Here is a 21,742-nt window from a genome sequence, read left to right as displayed (position 1 = left end):
AAAGTATAGGTGAATCCTAGAGGAAAACCTGCTTTATCAACTAAGAATCTGAAACTGGGTCAAAAATTCACAAGACAATGACCAGAAGCACAAGGCCAAAGTCACATAGGAGTGGTCTAAAAAACAAAATGAATGTTCTGGAGTGGCCCTGTCAAAGTCCTGACTTGAATCCAATATAAAATTTATGGCAAGACTTGAAAATTGCAGTCCACTAATAATCCTCAATGAACTCGTCAGAAATGGAGCAATTTTTCAAGGAAAAATAGATGAAAATTGCACCAACTAATTGTGCGAAGGTGGTATAAACCTATTCCAAACGACTCATAGCAGAAATTGTTGCTCAGGGTGCTTTCACCAAGTACTAACTTAATTTATATAATTAATAAATTTCAATTTATATGTTTTCTTTGCATATTTTGCTGACATTTGAGGTCTTTCTCACATAACAGTGTTAAGTTTGATCATTAGAGTTTTGAATAAAAATAAGCTCATTACAAAATGTTCACATTATTGTATTTCATCAAAATGTGATACTATTTGTAGGAGTAAATACTTTTGCAAGTCACTGTAAATATTGATACAAATAGTGAGTAGAGCAAAGATAGCACATTGTGTAGCTTTGTTTGTAACAAATAAACATAATTTACAAAAGTAATTCACTTGAGTTACTCCAGACATATAAAATAATGTTTATTGTAATAACACTTTTAAGATACAAAAAGAAACATGAAACAACTTCGAGTTTCATTAAATAAACTAAACTTATGTTGAGCTAAATGTTAATTCATTTCCAACAGCATTTTTTCTAAGCAGCTGTAGGCTTCGCGTTCTACAATTTTGTTTTTTGTATGATTTTCTTTTGTTTTGCCATGCCTTGTTTGGACTTGGTTATCTCCTTGTAGATTTAACAAATCATTTGAACTGGTTGATGTTGCTCCAATCCCTCTTCTTAACCTGTTCTTACTAGCACATGGTAGCTGCCAAATTCCTTTAACATGTTGATTTTATCAGAAGCTACTAGAGATTTGCCCTTGAAATCTAAGGACCTGATGGTGCTACCTTTTTTCTATCCCCACATCATCTGATGGTTATAGGTGATGATGTGAATGTAAGACCAGAAGTATAAACTTTGGCACAGGTTACAGTGGCAGTGGTCTGCTGTTGGATGGTCTCCATGGTCTCTTAGGGTTTTGCTGATGTTTTGAAGTATTTTGATCTTGGGAATATTTTCTTAAGTTAGGTATTTTGTAATCCTGCAAGATATATCTTTCAAGTTATTTTACATATCATGACAACTAATAAATAGTAAATCACTGAAAGGTTTGTCCACTTCTCCGTGGCCATTTTCAAGGAGCCCACCCTTAGCAGTCTGGTAGACATGCTGAACAATGGGCAGTTTTATTCCAGGGGGATGCTATGTGTCTCTTATGCTGGCTACAGAACAGGAAAACCAGATGATGTGTGGACAGGAAAAAGGTAGCACCATCAGGTCCTTGGACTTCAAGGGCAAACTTCTAGTAGCTTCTGATAAAATCAACGTGTTTAAGAAACTTGCGAGCTCCTCCATCAATTGCAATCAGGCTGAGAGGTGCCTCATACGTCTTTAGCACCTTGGCATACCATCCCATGTCGTCAAAACCTCTGAAAATCACATTTTCTACTATTGTAACAACGTCATGAAGTTAAAACTTCTATACAATAAAGTTGCAGTAGAAAGAAGAGGATTCTGACAGGTCTGAAGTTCAACTATTAGTGAAGATTTAAATGTTGTACATGCATGAGAAGGCCCTTCTCATACACAGAGATGTATAATACCTGATGCATTACTCCCAAGCACTTGAGAATACTCCAGATTAACTGGCTTTGTATGGATATACACTTGACCAGTTTGGTTGGTTTGATTTAAATTTCGCACAAAGCTACACGAGGGATATCAGCGCTAGCCATCCCTAATTTAGCAGTGTAAGACTAAATAGAAGTCAGCTTGTCATCACCACCAACTGTCACCTTTTGGGCTACTCTTTTACCACTTGACCAGTATACTTCCACCCTCATGACTGAATCTTTGTCTGGTGAGAACTCTTGCAAGTCACATAATCACCAATCACATGTCACGAATCTTCCACCATTTTGTCATTGTTATACATAAAACACAAGCCTGATGATAAGGCAAAGGCTCATACATCATTAGCCTGATACATTCTCGATACAAGCATCATATACCCACATGACTTTAATTTTGATACAAGTGTAGAATAACTTTAGAAACTCAGAAACAGCTGCAAGGTTCCTACTAACGCCTGAAGCCATAATCACAATCCGTACGAATGTCTTCTAATTACAACTTGTGCAGAAAAAAGAATCATAAAGATACTGTCCAGTAATACTGCATGCTTATGAAAGACTTTAGTTTTAAAATGGAACATATCACATGAAAGCTAATGGAAATATTGGTATTAAAACATAAGCTACTGTCCACATTTCACTTTATAAATGTTACTTTGCTCAGGTATGGATATTTAAACGTTGCCAGACTGAACACACTCTTTAATAGCGTTAATAGAAACATAACGTTATACCAAATTTTCTTTTAATATAATATAAGCTAGCTAGCTGTTTTTATCGTACTTGGCTCACAAATATTTCAGATCAAGAAACAAAACATGTTCTCTCCCCAACGTTAACGAAAATACAGGGCACACTTGGTTTTGGCACGAGCTAGTTTTTCCCTGTTTAACTTTAGTTATCATGACCTTAGCAATCTGCCCCAAAATTACAAATATATGGATCATTATTTGTACTGTACATCAATGTCCCCTCTGTTTTTTAAGCCATGTGCGGAATGAATTATTCCATGTGCACCAAGGTAATGTGTGGATGTGTGCTACCATTCTGTTGTTTTTTTTCGAGAGAGATGGTATATTTAGACCCTCGACCCTACTGAATTATTAGGGCGCTTTGCAATGCTACTACTTGGTTATATGAACTTTAGGCCTATCATCTGTTAGGGTCATTAAGACCGTCAACGTGTTCACGCTCCTCACCATTACTGAGAATGTGCGCGGCACTTGATTACTTACGCAGCTGCGCAGCTTAGAGAGAACACTGCTCTCCTTCACAAGTTACACTGATACCTGTGTGAGCTCAATACAATATTCAACCAGGGACTGATGAACCAAAAGGTAGACAAGACGGTATCAAAGAATCTACAGTGGTTATGCTTTTATTTTTAACAGCCTCCCAGATACATTTTAAAGTTGGAAACCTTTGTATCTTAAAAATACTTTATTTTTTAAAGTTCTTTTTTGACAGGTAAAATTTTCAATGCCAAAAAATGCTTAGAGAGTAAAGGGGTCACAGTATTGTAGTTTATTTTGATCTTGACTCTGCCTTGTATTCAACAGTATCTTAATCAGTCACACAGGGTAACAACTAACCTATTTACACACTACACTGTCTACAGGCCGATCCATCTCTACTGCTGGCAATCATAGGAAAAAAAAATAAAATACAATGAAACGAGAACTTTTCCACGACAATTTAACGCTGGCTGATTTATCTCTTGTGCTGACAAATGCTCCCTTTTGAAAGTGTAAATGTCGTTTAAATTCGGTGTGTTTTCAGGCGATTTCTTGTTCACCACAAAATATAGATAAAAGCTTACAAAACAAGGAATTGTAGAATACAGATGCGTTAGTATTCAAAGAAAAATTTATACTGGAGTCAATTCTATTCATTATATCTGCTAGCATCATTGTGGAATTAAAGTTGAAAAGTTTTGAGAAAGTAGCTATCACGCAAAATTTCTAAATCAACAAGAACTTTAAAATATGGCAAGACTATAGTGACGGAGACAAATCACGAGACCAGTTTTTGAAAAGAGCTGTTAACATGATACAAGACTGATTCATTAAACTCGGCACTAACAAATGTTAGTAGAGAATTTCAACAGCAAAACTACAAATAAAGTAGTTTCTTTTTCTGCCAGTAGGTGATATAATATTGTTTTTTTGTTTTAAATTTTGCAGTGTAAGACTAGAGGGATGGCAGTTAATCATCACCACCCACTGCCAACTCTTGGACTACTCTCTTACCAACGAATATTGGGATTGACCATAACATTATAACACCCCCAGGGCTTAAAGAACGAGTATTTTTGGTGTGACGGGGATTCGAACCCTCGACCCTCGGATTACACGTCGAGTGCCTTATCCAACTGGCCATGACGGACCCTAGGGATGTAATACAGGAGAATCCAGTCTTCAGACTATATAATTAATTTTCGTATTTCAAAAGTTGCTTAAAAAGTAAAAAATGATAACATTTTAATATTTCTAGTTCAGTAAACTGAATAATAATATTTATACATTACACAATACACGTTTATGAATTTAAATAATGTGTTTTGAAACACAGGGTGACCACTGTACTAATTAATAAAATGAAAAAGAAAGTGTTTGCACTGCATCCCATTTTCGATTCTTAAACGTATAGCGTTTTCCCAGCGTGTTAGATACTCATCAGACAACTTATTACAGGATACACATTGGAATATAAAGTTATGCAGTTAGAGTAATATTAGCGAAAACCTATCATATCATTAAGAATATTACGAAACAAACGCTAATTTATGTTATTTTATGGCAGTACCTTTCTTCATATATTATTCTGTGATCCAAGCTAATTTCTCCTTTTAACCCTTAAATTACTGACTTGTTTTTATAGCGTTCATTAGCGGCGTGGTTCACATATTCTATCATATTGAGTTATTTTTGTCTGTTACAACAATCGGTGTAAAGATCTGAAAGAAAAAAAAATTCAAGCCTAGAGGCTTTCTATATAAGATACACAGAGGCCTCAGTAGTAATTATTAGGGTTAGCTTCAACGCTGATGGTCGTTTTTTTTAATAAAAATAAATGCGTGATTAATATGTTATTTGAAACTTCGTATCCAATAATATTATGGACAATGTGATACTTAAGTAGCATATAAAATTTATTTAAAAAGTCTGAAGGACCAGTATGGATCTCAACGAATAGTGGGATTGACCGTTACATTATAATGCCCCCACAGCTGAAAGGGCGAGCATGTTTGGTGCGACGGGGAACTTTTGTGAGGATAGTGTTTGTTCGTCAAGACGGATAGTATGGGTATTAGCACTTTAATTAAAATAAAGCACAGAAAAACGTTTCGACCTTCTTAGGTCATCTTCAGGTTAACAAAGAAAGTTATAAGAAGGTCGAAACATTGTTCTGTCTTTATTGTAATTAAAGTGCTAATACCCATACCAGCAGTCATGATAATACATTTTTACTTCAAGTAGGTTTCTCGTCTTCACGAATTGTTTGTTATGTTTGTTTTGAATTTTGCGCAAAGCTACACGAAGGCCGTCTGCGCCAGCCGTCCCTAATTTTGCAGTGTAAGACTAGAGGGAAAGCAGCTAGTCATCACCACCCAATGCCAACTCTTGGGCTACTCTTTTACCAACGAATAGTGGGATTGACTGAACATTATAACGCTCCTACAGCTGAAAGGGCGAGCATGTTTGGTTGTACGGAATTCGAACCCGTGACCCTTAGATTACGAATCGAACGCGTCAACCATCTGGTCATGCCGGCCCGAAGAGTTTGTTTGTATTTTTTTTCGTACCGAAGCGAAAACATCATTTACCTAGCGAAATGAAACAGAAACTTATGTTTTGATGAATATTGTGTATGAACAGTGAAGATGATGTGTCTGATAAGGGACTGCCCACGTGAGTGAAAACAAAATATGGATCTTTATACTACAACTAGATGTTTGTAGCAAAATTTAAGAGTTTGATTAAGTGTTACCGTTTCACAATATTTTTTTAATGTTCCGTTTGATGTTAGAAAACATATTTGGGCGCAGGGTTATACGGTTTATATGAACTTTAGGTTAACAATAAGTTTTTAGGTATTCTTGGTTGGTGTTAAAAGACAGGTTTGGACGCAAGGTTTATGAATTTTTATGGACTTCAAGTATACGATGGATTGTAGGTGTTCTTGGTTGCTGTTGATCACGTTGTAAGTTTATGGGTCTTTTTTTTTTTATACACTTTAAGTTGATTAAAGGTTTTACATGTTATTGGCCAGTGTTAGAGGGCATGTTTGTGCTTACGGTTATGAAGTTTATATGCATTTTTGATACTCTTGGTTGGTATTCGAGGACATGTCTGAGCGTTAGGTTATGAGGTATATATGGTCTTTGGATTAACCATAGAATTTGATTGGTGTGAAGAACATGTTTGGGTATAAGGTTTTATAGACTTCAGGTTGAGTATAGAATTTATTATATATCTTATATACTCTTGGATGGTGTTAGAGGACTTAATTGGGTGTACATTTATGGAAATTGTCTGGAGTTTAGATGGATCATAAATTATAGGTGTTCATAGTTGACTTGTGTGTAAAAAAGTTGTAATGTGTTTTTAGTAATTTGAAAGAGAAAACCTCATGCATAAGCTTTTATACAACGTGTTCTAAAGAAGACGATAATATTAAAAACATTAGATTGTTGCTGACATATATTCTTAAAATTAAACTAAAAATAAAAAATCATTTCTCACTTTTAACTGAGTTCATTTATAATCGACAGTTTGACAGTTACTTGCACAGTTGCTAAAGAATAATGCTTTAATAGCGATTGGTTAGAATTAAAAAGAACAGTTAAATCACGAGAAAAACGAATGCTACTTTGAAGACATTGATGTAGTTATTGAATTATCTACTTTTGAGACATTGATGTAATAATTGGAGTAGCTACTTTGACGTAAAGGTGTAGTAACTGGAACAGTTACTTTGGAGACACCAGTGTAGTTACTGGAGTATCTAATTGGGAGACACTGGTTTAGTGATAGGAGCATCGACGTTAGAGACATTGATGTAGAAACTAGAGTGGCTAAACTGGAGGCAATGATATGATATTTGGAGCAGCTAGTTTCAATTTTGACGCACTGGGTGAATTGACTAAGTCCCAGTAACAGTCACGATTGTAACTGCTGGAGTACATATTTATAAAGGGGAGCATTTTAGTTTTTGATGACAAAGGATGCGAGCAGTAAAGTTATTGTGGGAGGAATCTGGAGGTAATATTTAAACTTGTAAGTGATAATGGTACACTGATGGTATATGAAGTTGCTTTTACACCTTTTACATGTTTTGTACATATATTGGTGCAACTTAAGGAATGTAGTCGTACTATCCAAACCTTGTCTATACTCAAGGTGTTTAAGTACCATCTGAAACAAATGATATTTTTAATAGTTAAATAAACTACCTGATTTTGCAAGTCGTTCATTATGTCTGTTTTAGTCAGACCTTTTAAAGTAGTGTATCTCCTTTCCATTCAGTTTGTTCTTGAAAGTCGTCCCTCAATATATTGCACTACAGTTTTTAGCAGCTTGAATCTCCTTATTAATGAATTAACTAAAGACTGGATATCAGCAAATGCTTCTTGTGGTCATCTGCAAGAATTTCATGGCTCTTGTAATGGCTCAGAAAACATGAAGTTTTATAACGCTAAAAACCAAGTTTTACGTAATTCCTTGCGATCCCTATTATGAACCACTATTGTATTAATAGTTCATGGCACTGGACTCTATAGTTATCTAAGTTCAAACTACCAAAATATATTGGTATTCGAAAATACTTTATTAATGTTACTTACAAACAAACTAATGTCTTTAAAAACAGTTGAGAGCTGATAATATTTTTGGTTTGAATGTTTGCGTCATTCATCCATTTCCCATTAGCTTGACCACGTGACCACAAAACTGCACAAGTCTGTTTGCTGTTACACCAGCAAAATTCCGTCAACGAGTAATTCAGTGCAAGAAACAGTCTTTTAAGATAAAGTAAATAAAACAACTCATTATTTTACAATATTGGAGATTGTTACATAATTAGTGTATTTTACAACTAGTTACTTGCTAAACTATAAGCACTAACAGAAAATACTTTGATTCCTTTAAGTTACTGTAAACTACAGATAATACAGCAGGCCTAATAATCCTACGCTGACATTACAGAACGCCCACTCTCACCCTGACTAGGTTAAGAAAACATGTGGATCTAAATTTATCTCGTAAGTTGGCGAACACTAATATTTAAACACAAAAACAGTAATTCGAAAAGACTAAATTTCAGACATATCATCTAATTTCAAAGTGTAGATAAGCTTATTATAAATAGTTTATAAAGGCCACTGTTACAACAATTATTTTATTCCAAATTACTCAACAAGTTTTGCAACATCATTCATATTATACATTGAAATATGGCACGCTAAATTAGAACATACAGCTATTACATCCATTAATAACTATTTTTTATACTCAAAACAACAACATAACATTACAAAAACTTTTCAAAAATTATTCTATATTAATAAAAGGGCGTGTGTATATAGGTTTGTGTATCTGTGTGTGTGTGACCTCCATATCTTCGGCCCGGCATGGCCAAGCGTGTTAAGGCGTGCGACTCGTAATCTGAGGGTCGCGGGTTCGCATCCCGGTCGCGCTAAACATGCTCGCCCTTTCAGCCGTGGGGGCGTTATAATGTGACGGTCAATTCCACTATTCGTTGGTAAAAGAGTAGCCCAAGAGTTGGCGGTGGGTGGTGATGACTAGCTGCCTTCCCTCTAGTCTTACACTGCTAAATTAGGGACGGGTAGCACAGATAGCTCTCGAATAGCTTTGTGCGAAATTCAAAAACAAACAAACAAAATCCATACCTTCAAGAGGAAAAAAACTTAGAAACCTGAAATTTTGCACCTATACTAAGTAGACCCTGAGGGTGTGCATCTAAGCAAAATTACTTATCTTATTCACGCGCTTGCGTATGAATATCTTTTTAATGAGGCAAGCTAGCAAAATCCCACATAAAAAAGAAAGGTTTTTATGTTTTTGGGAAATGCAAATGTTTAGAATAATAATATTAGTTACTGATATTCTAGGCTAAAATATACACTTACACATATACACTGACATAATCATCTAAAATATATTAACCTAAGCAAAGCTGGGTACTTTCGCTAGTAAATAAATAAAATGTTACTCTACAACAGTGCACACTTGAAATTTCTCAGAGCTGAAATGAGCTCAAATAATAAATCTTTACAAATTATTCCGACAAAATTTTTAAATAATAATACAGCTAAACTTTATTTTCAATAAAAATAGTTTAATAAATTTTAATTTATTTGTGACGTAAAATCCACTTCCTATTTCAATTGTTGGTTTAACAGTCTTTTACGTTGCGAGTTCGTTACCTAATTCTCTTCCACATTAACCCACATATCGATTTCTTGATTGCTCTAAGTATACTTAAATATACTGACATTTTTTTGTTAAAACCAAGTGGCATGAATAGAAAAACGTTATTAGATCTAACTTTGGAATTTTCGAAACAGATGGACAGGGCTGATATAAATTAAATGATGACAGCTATTGTAAATATTCATGGCTCCTTAGTTTCATTATTTAATTTGAAAACTACCAGTGTGGGAAAACAACTACGACAACACTAAATTAAGTCGTTTACGTCCAGGCCATGTGATTAAAGCGCTCGACTCGTAATCTGAGGGTCACTAGTTCGAATCCTCAACCAACTAAACGTGCTCACCTTTTCAGCCGTGGGGCGTTATTACGTGAAGGTCAATCCCACTGTTCGTTAGTAAAAGAGCAGCACCAGAGTTGGCGGTGAGTGGTGATGACTAGCTGTCTTCCCTCTTGTCTTACACTGCTAAATTAGGGATCGCTAGCGCAAATAACCCTTGTGTAGCTTTACGCGAAATTATAAAACAAACAAACATCGTTCACGTCCACAAATAAACATACATGAAAACAGAGGTGTTGTTACTTCTACAAGTTACATTAACAGACTATAGCTACACAACATTTTGTAATCGCCGTAGTTAAGCAGAGAGCATAAATTATCCCTTTCTTTGGGTGGGTTTTTGTGATCTCTTCGGAAATTATTGAAATTATGAGTTGTTTCAGTCTGATGCTGTGCTAGTAAATAACTACACGCGTCATTTTACAGAAGACAAGTATTACAAGAAATAATGTAGTGAATGTTTTGTCTGCTTTTTCTTTTTAAAGTTGGTGGCGTCTCATAAGTAGGTTCAACAGGGACAGCTTGGTTACAGATGGGTGATTTGTGTCTCTTCTACAGAACAGAAAAACCACATGATGTTGCACTAGGGAAAAGTAATACCACAGGCCCTCTGACATCATGGCTTCTGACAGAATTAGAACTTCAAAGAAAGTGCTCATCAACTGTAGTCAGACTGGGAGTTGTCTTAAAATTCTTCACAGCTTCCCAGTGTTACTGAAACATCCAAAAAAGTCAACTGCCCTTCCATTGTAACAATATCATTAAACAAGAACTTCTGGACAACCGTGTTTGAAGAATATGAGTTGACCAAACGTTTTTTGTCTCCTCAACTCACACTCTGATCAGCCAGATGATTAGTGTGATAGGCTTGAAATTTCATGGTCGCGGATTCGAAGACCCGTCCCACCAAACATGCTCATCCTTTTATCCGTGTGAGCGTTATATGTGATGGTCAATCCAACTATTTGTTGATAAAAGAGTAACCCAAGAGTTGGCGATAGGTGGTGATGACTAGTAGCCTTTCCTCTAGTCTTTCACTCCTAAAATAGCCCTCGAGTAGTTTTGCACGAAATTCAAAACAAACATAATATGCTAGGTCATAAATTCAACGAGTCATATATATTTAAATGTTATACATATACAGTTAAAACGAATTGACTGTACCTGAGAAATTTTTTATGTGCAGCTGTGAAAGTCCCGGATCAACAAATTTTGCATGTGGCAAATATTTCACTGGGGCAGTGCCCATGGTAGAACCAATGCCAAGTAAGAGCTCGTGCAAGTGACATAACTACCACTCCCATGTTATGAGTCTTCCAGTGATTTTTCATTGTTATAAATAGAGGATGTGTCGGACACGGTGAAGGAAGGGCTAAAAGCTGTTATTGTTGTGAACACAAGCATAATGTGTCTTTAACTCTGATACAACTGAAGAACAACATAAAAACAGAGCTGCGTGAATGTTACTAACAACACTAAACACGTTCTAACTGCAAAGAAACAAACTTAAAGCTAATATCAAATAAACCCTATAAAAACCTTACGTCACAACCAGTGAAACATCAGTCTTGCTTCCCACTGATATCACAAACAGACTGGTGTGACCTGCTTTACATTCTCTAACCTCACCACATTTGAAGACGTATTTTGATTAAATAACTTCATCTATTTCTTGTTTAAGCGTATTATTTGGATTGCAGTCAATAATGTCAGAAGCTAGTTTAACTTGTTTTGAATTTGGCACAGAGCTATCTGCGCATCCGTCCGGATTTACAAGTGATTGACTGACGATATACAACCAATCAATACCACTTTTTTACCGTAACATTATAATACTCTTGTGGCCTAGCAAATTCGATGACAGGGATTTGAACCTGTGGCCCTCAGACTACGAGTTGAATCCTTTAACGACTAGGATAATATAGTGCTATAGCAGTTAGTAACTATATGAACAGTATATGGTTATCATACAGAAAACGCGGACATCACAAAGTTAAGATATAGAGTAGGACTAAATAAAACTTTGATAGTATATCTTGTACAGAAAATGATTAGGGGTTTAATTCTATTTATTTCTGATACTCGCGCAAATCTACCACACAAGGGTTATCTGCTCATAGCTGTTCTTAATTCTGAGTTGATAGGTAACTAGTGAACAGCACTCACCACCATGTGTTTGGCTACTTTAATCAAATAGTATGAGTCCCCGCAATGGCTAAGCGTGTTAAGGCGTACGACTCGTAATCTGAGGGTCGCGGGTTCGCATCCCCGTCGCGCCAAATATGCTCGCCCTTTCAGCCGTGGGGGTGTTATAATGTACGGTCAATCCCACTATTCGTTGGTAAATGAGTAGTCCAAGAGTTGGCGGTGGGTGGTGATGACTAGCTGCCTTCCCTCTCGTCTTACACTGCTAAATTAGGGACGGCTAGCACAGATAGCCCTCGAGTAGCTTTGTAAGAAATTCCAAAAGAAACAAACAAATAGTATGAACTTATAATGCACCAACACATTAGTCACTGAGCCACACCAAATCCATTTGTTTTTAAAATAACTAGACAGAATAAGTTATTGCCTTATAATGCTCCATAAAGTGTGTGACACAAATTTACAGGAACATATAACTTTTAAGAACACATGTGGGAAAGAAAGGGCATCTTATAATATGCCAACTATACATTATCTGCCGTTTCGAGTACTTAAGTTGCCTTTCGCTTAATACGAGAGCTCATCGGGCCGGTTACTATACGATAAACATTATACACTGCTAGCCAAAATCTTAAGGCCAATAAACATAAATAAAAATATGCATTTTGCGTTATTAGACTCAACCACTTATTTGAGTAGAGCTTCGAAAGATGAAAATAAGAAAAGGGAAAATAAAAATAAAAATTGTAATAGCATTTAATAGGGAAAATGTAAACTATGAAATTATCCTAAATACTAGCTGGTCAAAAGTTTAAGACTATACTGAAACGAAGCGTTAATCAGTAAACACGTAACGAAACTTAGTCATTTGTGTTCAAGCATTAGCGTTGTCAACATCTCCCACTGACATCTCCTGTGTTACATTGGGTAAAAATATGGGAAAGGCTAAAAAGATGACAGAGTTTGAACGTGGCAGAATTGTCGAGCTGCAAAAGCAAGGTCTCTCTCAATGTGCCATCGCTGATGAGATTGGGCGTAGTAAAACTGCTGTTGCAAATTTCTTTAAAAACCCTGAGAGATACGGAACGAGAATTTCAAGTGGTCGGCCGAAGAAAGTTTCGCCGGCGTTGAGCAGGAGGATTCGACGGGTTGTCTGGCAAGACATCAGTCTATCGTCGAACCAGATTAAGGCCCTTACGGACATAGAATGCAGTTCCAGAACAATAAGACAGCATATACGAGAAAAAGGCTTTAAAAACCGTAAACGTCTTCAAAGGCCACGTCTCCTTCCACACCACGAAACACCTCGGTTAAACTTTGCTGAGAAGCACCAAACATGGGACGTAGAAAAGTGGACGAATGTTTTGTTCTCTGATGAGAAAAATTTAACCTAGGTGGTTCAGATGGCTTCCAACATCACTGGCACGATAAGGATATCCCACCGAAGACTTTTATACACGACACAGTAGAGGAGGTTCCATCTTAATCTGGGGTGCTTTCTCCTTCCATGGAACAATGGAGCTTCAGGTTATACAGAGGCGTCAAACAGCAGCTGACTACATTGGCATGTTGGAGGGAGCATCCTTATTGACTGAAGGCCCTCGCTTGTGTGGAAATGGCTGGATCTTTCAGCAGGACAATGCTGCAATCCACAATGCCTGCAAGACAAAGGACTTTTTCATAGCGAATAACGTGATTCATTTGGACCATCTAGCGTGTTCGCCCGAAATAAACCCCATTGAAAATGTTTGGGGGTGGATGGCAAGGGTAGTCTATAGAAATGGACGTCAATTCAAAACAGTATTTGATCTTCGTGAAGCCATCGTCATCACTTGGAATAACATTCCAGCCAGCCTTCTGCAAACGCTTATATCGATCATACCAAAGCGAATGTTTGAAGTTATTCGCAATGACGGCCGTGCAACTCACTACTGAGACCTCTTGTTGGGCATTTCCTATCCTGTTTAGGACTTCTTTTTGGTATGGTCTTAAACTTTTGACCAGCTAGTATTTAGGCTAATTTCATAGTGTTCACATTTTCCCTATTAAATGCTAAAATCACACCAGTACTTTGTTCCTAAGGAAATCATCACACCTATACATTGTTCCTATTGAAATCATCACACCTGTACGTTGTTCCTGCAGAAATCATCACACATATACTTTGTTTTTTTTTATTTTCCCTTTTCTTGTTTTCATCTCTCGAAGCTCTTTTCAAATAAGTGGTTAAGTCTAACAATGTAAAATGCATATTTTTTTCTTTGTGTTCATTGGCCTTAAGATTTTGTCTAGCAGTGTATTAGTTTACGCATAGGGTAGGATTTAAGCCTAGATGCCTACCCCGCTAAGGAATATGTGTATGTGGGTGGTGTTCAACACGTTTTATTCATAGAAATATTAAACAAACGCTTCAGATAACTTTAAAACCTTTTCCTGTGCAGACGTTTATATAAAATCAATTTTCACACTCAATAATTCTATGGCCTGAATCAGATTAAGCAAATGAACTATAGTTATTTGCATAAAGTCATTTACAAATAAGACTTCTAAGTAAAAATTAGTGAGAAAGCGTTATTTATTTGGTTTTAACTCTTATTGTTTTAAAACTGAGCATCAAGGCCGGCAAGGCTTCATATATTTCACCAGAGAAGTAAACGAAACTGCACGAAAGACTTATGTTTTACAATCCGGTATTTCATTTGTTTGTTTTTGAAATTTCGCACAAAGCTACTCGAGGGCTATCTGTGCAAGCCGTCCCTAATTTAGCAGTGTAAGACTAGAGGAAAGGCAGCTAGTCATCACCACCCACCGCCAACTCTTGGGCTACTCTTTTACCAACGAATAGTGGGATTGATCGTCAAATTATAACGCCCCCACGGCTGAAAGGGCAAGCATGTTTGGCGCGACGGGGATGCGAACTCGCGACCCTCAGATTACGAGTCGCACGCCTTAACACGCTTGGCCATGCCGGGCCTCCAGTATTTCAACTGTCACCTGTTGCGTTATTGTACGACCATGTCGTTATACAGATTTTTCGTAAACTTAGGAACCTACTTTATATATCACTTTAAACTTCAATATACCAATTAGTCCTACTCAAATGTAGGGTCTACAATGGAAAACTGATTCGTTTTACAAGAAAACATTACTTTACATTCCTAGAACTTTGTGTGTTTTAGGCCTAGCTTGATAACCTGCACTGCCATCTAGCGAGCATTTAAATTACAACATTAATAGTATTCGAATGGCGAAAAATTAAGTTCTCAATGACGGGAAACGGAAGCGAAACAGAAAAGTCGTGACCTCCATTGCAAATCCATATGCACACAGGATAAAAATTTCGCGAAGTTGGAATGGGTACATCGCACAGCGCGTAAAAAAAAAAATACAGTGTCATACACATAAGCAAGAGTTCCATTATTGAATTATGATGTATGGTAAATAAAACGTAATCGAGTAACTACGTAAAATTAGGATCCATTTCAAAAACAACTTTTTTATTACCATTTTATAATGTCATATGTAGTATATTAGTCACTCTAATATATACCTGGTATTTTCCGTTAGGCCTGAAGCTACAGATTCTCGCTCAGAATTTTGACGACAGCGCGCACGAGCGTTCTTTATTCGAAAAATTATGATTAATATATAACTTAACACGTAACGCTTAAATTTACAAGCCTATTTGTGGGTGCCTCAGTACGCGCAATGTAAATACTAAAGAGATGTGTATTTTTCTTTGATAGTTGCCACACAGGCAAATTGAAATCGATTAAATACTATTTAAATACATAAAATTAAGAAGAAAATGTCCAACCAGAATTTCATAAATCCCCGGTGAAGATATAGGTTAGGATATTATGTTCTGAAAAATGTTTCGATCTAATAACACAGGACATAATAAGGTTAAAATAAAAACTTTGGTTAACAAATCATGTTCTGGGGCAAAGTTTGAATCTAATAACACAGGACATAATAGCGACAGGATAAAAAACTTAGGTTAACAATACCAATAGATCTAAACCATAACCATACAGTTAATGCGCGTTTAAAAATATATTTACTACAGAGGTATGAAAAATTCTCATTTCTATGTATGGTGTTAAACATATAATAATTCTGAATACGATATCAGATACAAAATTGTTTATAGAGTGATATCGACTTCACGTGATATCAGCTTGTACAGTGCGTTTTAATATCAGCTTATAGGTTTTTGTTGCTTTTTTCAGAGGGGGAGCTGTACGAAGTTTGCCCGACTGAGGTCATATGTGTTTTCTTATAGCAAAGCCACATCTGGCTGTCTACTGTATCCACCGAGGGGAATCGAACTCCTGACTCTAGCGTTGTAAATCCGAAGGCTTAAGACTTGACGTATTGAGTCAAATATGTCTGCTACCAGTTTTTCCGAAAGAAGGTAAAAACTGTCCATGTTACCATATCCTCTGCTTCTAATTTTGCCCAAATGGCTGTACGTATTGCAGGCTAGGGGTAGTGCCCCTTCCGCCTCGTACGCTTACGTAGTTCAGCCGTGATTGGCTGCCCGGCATGTTTCAGAATCAGTACGATTAAGAAAATGTTACAGATAATTAACACCTTGGCTTGCGTGATTAAGATCGTATTACTCGAAAAATGTTTAACATTTTGAGTTACGAAAAAAAAACATAGTTACATAATCACTATAAATAAAGCTTGGAATAAACCAATGTAAACTGCAAATAATACCAAAAAAAAGGAACTGTTTAGGTCATTATGAAGAAAACAGAAGGCAAGTCGACTCCACTAAACTACTTCGGACAGTGCAATTATTCCTCGAGTTGGACAACGAAATATCACAAGAAATCCTGAAAAAAATAGTTAAATGTTTTATACGTATTAGAAATAGTGTTCAAGATATATTTTGTTTGCTCTAGATTTTCGCAATGGTTAAACATCAGATAGGTGAAGTCAACCCCTACAATTTCCATGTTCGGATCGTAAAGTAGGGTTAGCAATATAAGGAATGGTTTAACCCCGACCTACGGAAAATATAATACTGCAGTTTCTCTACGGTTTTCGAATTCGGTTGGGCGTGGCTTACAAGTTAGAGTGTTCGGACAGTGTCTGAAATTTCATGGTTCGTAGACTGCTGCCTCAAAGACGCACTTCGCACTCTTGAGCCGTGGGTGCGCTGTAAGAGTGATGGAACAAATCCCACTATTCTGTCTAACAACAATAGCCCAAAAAATGAAGGTAGGGTGCTTTTAGCTAGTCAACTTCCAGTCTATCACAGCAATATTAGGGACGGCTATGCGAAGATAGCGCAAAAATTCCGAAACAATCAAAGAAACACTTCTCGAACTAGTTTCTGGAATAATACTGTAGAAATTACTTAAGGGATTGGTTAGTCATCAGATTATAAAGCATGACAGACTACATTTTGTTGGCAAGGAAACAATGACGTCATTCTTTTTTTTTTTTTTGTATGTATAAATTCCACTAACAGGAATTATGTGGGATCAGCCAAATATTTCGATAGGTGGGAGAGCTTTAAGATAAACTACATAACTGACCACGGGTCATTTTTATTCACGTTTAACGTTATTACTTGTGATCTGTTGAGTTATCATACGAATCATACCCATAGCTATAAGTTACCATACGAATCATACCCATAGCTATAAGTTACCATACGAATCATACCTATAGTTATAAGTTACCATACGAATCATACCCATAGCTATAAGTTACCATACGAATCATACCTATAGTTATAAGTTACCATACGAATCATACCCATGTTTTTTTAGTTACCATACGAATCATACCTATAGTTATAAGTTACCATACGAACCATAACCGTAGTTTTAAACCTTAAACGAACAAGAAATAAAATTTCACGACATACCAACGGTAACGCTTCAACAGTAAACTCGTACAGTCAGGGTGTTGACATTATATTTAGAGTTTCCTATACGTAACCTAAAGCACAGCCAACACACAGAAAATGGTGCTACGAAAGATTACGTTAATTTTTAGGTCTGCCAGTTCTTTTGTTTCTGGGGAGGAGTGTACTTTTAAGACGGCTTTACTTTCAGAAAATAACTATGACAGGGTCTTAAGAAAACGTAAATTCTCAACACATTTAGCATCCGCCCACCAGAAAAATGATTCATATGCCCATGAATGAATCAAAAATCCTGGATCTTTTCTCGTGACAGTACGGTACTTTAGATACTAAGAACAAAGAGACATCAAACAAAAACTGAAACATCGAGTACCAGTTATCAAGAAAGGCGAACTTCGACTGTTAATGACTTTCATTGTTGTCACCACGTGGCCAGACTTGAATACCCATAAACGTGCGTTACCTTTCACAAATACAGCTAAATAGTAAAATGCATTGAAACAAACAGAGTGAAGTGGATTAAACCATTAAAAACTGTTCCATACTGCAATCTCTTACACGTTCAATAAAATGTTCGACAACTGTTGCTTTTAAAATACACGTACACGATTTTTGATTTACGTGATACAAATGTTTAAAAACGTGAATGATTGTTGGTTTATGCGATACAAATATTTAAAAACAAATGTGCGGCGGTTGGTTTGCGTGATAGAATTGTTTAAAAACAAATGTACAATTGTTGTTTTACGTGATACAAATGTTTAAAATACATATGTACGATTGTTGGCTTACGTGGTAGGAAGTTTAAAATGGAAATAATGATAAATAAGATACGTGGGTTTGAACGTTAATAATTGAATCTATACTTTTAAACTCAAATAAAATGAAAAAAACAACTGACGCGATATTCAGTTATTATAGTTATTAATTATAAACGTTAAACTATTTAAGAAAAATAAAATGACTGTAGCTATTAATAGATTATTTTCATACCAGTTACAACATCGTTGTCACGAGCGCAGCACGTGTGACTCGAAGGACGGCCCCTTCACTCTTCACCCTTTAATTTCACTTAACGCCGAGAAAAGGAGAAACGAACAAGCAGACTTACCGAGAGTGCTGCTTCTATTGAGTTTCCTGGGATGCTATCTATAGACGTCACCACTCGGACCAGTTAGTAAGTGTTTGGGTACCGAAGACTGAAGTCTAACATTATGTCTGAAAATGACGAATGAAAGAAATGAGGTTTTAGTGATGCAAACTTCGCGCCTCTTTGCGATTGGTTAATCTATCTCGTGCTAAAAATAACACAAATTCTCGAACAGAGCAAAACTAAGAAACTGACGAGCCAAGCGAGCTTTGGGGGGGGGGTAACGGAGATTAGACTGGCCTCCCACGTTCCAAATTTGGATACTTGCAAGCTGAGAACAGTACAGTTCCACTTCGATCACGAATGTAGCCTGTTAGTCCGGGTGATCGACAGTCCAGATGAACTTTCATTCAGATAAAATCATTCATATGTAAATACGGGTAACAGTAATCCGAATGTTGCATATCTAAACGTCTGTGCAGATTTAGAGGCATATTTTAATCAAGTTGCATATTTAATGTTTTTAATTACACCTTCTTTCTTACATACAACAGCCAAGCCTTTTCGTCTACGAACCAAATATTTTCGTAAATGAATAACACATTGATGTGAATTTTCGTTGTTTCGATGATTCTTATCTTTGCGAGACTAAAATAAAGTGTGACAATGAGAAACAAAAAGTGACAACTTTTTATAATCTCTGCTTGATATTCAGCGCTTCTCTATGTTAACATTTTCTTTCCAAAATCGAATAACACGTTACTTATTAGAATTAGGATTTAAAGGCAAGCAGGAAATCCAAAGCGACAAAAAGGAACCAAGTTAGTACTACAAAGTGAAATTTATTTTAAAATTTTGATCTTTGTAGCACTTCAAACCACAATTATCCAATAGAATCATTTCCTGTGACGTCATGAACACGTGGATCAAACAATTCTTTTCAGAAAGGAATTTCTCACTAATGTGTTTTTTCTATTATTTGTAGATGTTTTAATTGGCACCAAAAAGCACAGCCCTATATAATAGGATGTATAGAAATTAATCTGCTCATTTGTCTTACAGGTTATATAACTGTTAAAAACACAAAATATATAAGTATTGCAAACGTAAAGTACAAAACTGATAAAACATAATACTGTTAAAAACACAAAATATATAACTGTTAAAAGCATAAAATATATAATTGTTAAAAACACACATTACAAAACTTTTAAAACATAATACTGTCAAAAACATGAAATGTATAACTGTTACAAAGAAAATATATAACTGTTAAAAGCACAAAATATATGTTACAAACATAAAATATAAAACTGTTAAATCATAATACTGTCAAAAACACAAAATATATAACTGTTAAAAACATAAGATATATAATTTGTAAAACCACACATTACAAAACTGTTAAAACATAATAGTGTCAAAAACATGAAATGTATAACTGTTAAAAACACAAAACATATTACAATTGAAAACACAAAATATATAACTGTTAAAACAAAATATATAACAAAATATATAACTGCAAGTCTTGAAAGTGCACAAAATGTTCTTTCCAAGCTTTGCCATATTTCTTTTTTACAGTTTGTGAGAGATGTTTCAATTCGAGAAATAAGTAACACCAATCAGATACCTAAAAGTGTTCGAGATCTCGATTACTTCTGTTAGCAATAATGATAAAATCTGATTTTTTTTAAAAAAGTAAACACACTTAATGCAGCTTAAGAAATGTAGGGTCAAAATAGAGACATAAAAGTAAATTCCGCATAGACATAACGTATTGTGTTATGCAACAACTGTTGAATAAATATTACATAATGCGTTATCTGTCACCATTCTCTGGTCAAGTGACTTTCGTGAACTACGTGAACAACTAATAATTTAGTAGGTGGAAAAGTTATAAATTATTGTTTATTTTTGGTTATTTAAACTCTATCACTGGAGATAAAATAAAACAAACCAAGAGCAGCAAATAAACAGCCAAAGAAAGGTTTACCTTTAGCCCTCACGACCTCTCTCCTCACACAAGACTTCAAGAAATCCTTGTCCTCTCTTCTCTGCAAAGTTTTAGTAAAAGCTATTTCTGGCAAAGCTTTGCTCTTTGTGAAGACGTAACTCAGTACTGTTCATTAGTTCTTCCAACTGCGTCTTTTTTGCCGTTGTTTTATTTAAATGTTCCGTCTTGTAATTTTTATTTTTACCTTTTATCTCATGCTCCGTGAATACGTTCACATCTTTTACACGAGACAATTGCTGACATTCTATGTGAAGTATTTTTATTGTGTTTGTTCTAGCTAGAAGAAGTAATTCGCTGATTTAAAACACTGCACGACGTCGTGTGTGTTTTCTTAGAACAAAGCAACATCGGGCTATCTGCTGAGTCCACCGAGGGGAATCGAGTCCCTAATTTTAGCGTTGTAAGTCCATAAACTTACCAGCTGAACCAGCAGGATACTCGCCGACGATATTTATTATTGTTTAGTTTATGCATCCAATATTTACTAGAAACGTAAAATATATAACAGTAGACAAATAGATATACAAATATATATATATATATATGACTACCTCTTGAATAAAAACGTTTAAACACTCAGAATCAAAACCTCCATGAACCTGAACAATTACTTACAGATAAAAAATGCTCCTGACATTAACGAGGTTTCGTGACTTCGAGACATTTAATACAATAATAATTTTTCTGCATGTGTCAAAACAAAACAAACCAAACAGATGTTTCTTTGGGTCTTTACTCATTATAACAAACGTTTGGAAAGTTTATTTCGATCATATTCGACCAATATTTCGTATACACTATGCTTCATTGTACCTGAAGCTTGTGTTTTTAAACTTTTAGCAGTTTTCGAATTAAGTTATAATGGTTTTTCAGGCAAAAGAAATAACAACTAAAATCAAACAAAAACTGACCAAAGATCTAAACTTAAAGGTGTAGAAGGCAAATTAAAAGTGTATGTGGGGAA

The 21,742-nt window shown here is 35.7% G+C and overlaps 1 protein-coding gene across 5 annotated transcripts in view; it reads right to left on the bottom strand.

Annotated features, from left to right (window-relative positions):
- LOC143239787 (filamin-A-like) overlaps positions 1-20,886 on the bottom strand; it is a 167,363-nt gene extending 146,477 nt beyond the window's left edge. For 2 of the 5 annotated variants that reach the window (XM_076481296.1, XM_076481301.1), the window contains exons 1-2: positions 20,758-20,785; positions 18,783-18,889 (exon numbers count right to left, since the gene is read on the bottom strand). The gene's annotated coding sequence lies outside the window, so the exon portion shown is untranslated. Of the gene's footprint in view, positions 1-17,671; positions 17,800-18,664; positions 18,890-20,757 lie in introns of those variants that run through there. The other 3 variants (XM_076481298.1, XM_076481297.1, XM_076481299.1) reach the window with 3 other exon arrangements.
- Positions 20,887-21,742: the final 856 nt, after the last annotated feature.

This window comes from Tachypleus tridentatus, chromosome 13 (genome assembly GCF_004210375.1).
Source record: "Tachypleus tridentatus isolate NWPU-2018 chromosome 13, ASM421037v1, whole genome shotgun sequence".
Taxonomy (NCBI): Eukaryota; Metazoa; Arthropoda; class Merostomata; order Xiphosura; family Limulidae; genus Tachypleus; species Tachypleus tridentatus.
The sequence above is the reverse complement of the archived record's forward strand: the minus strand, read 5'-3'. Positions and strand labels throughout refer to the sequence as shown.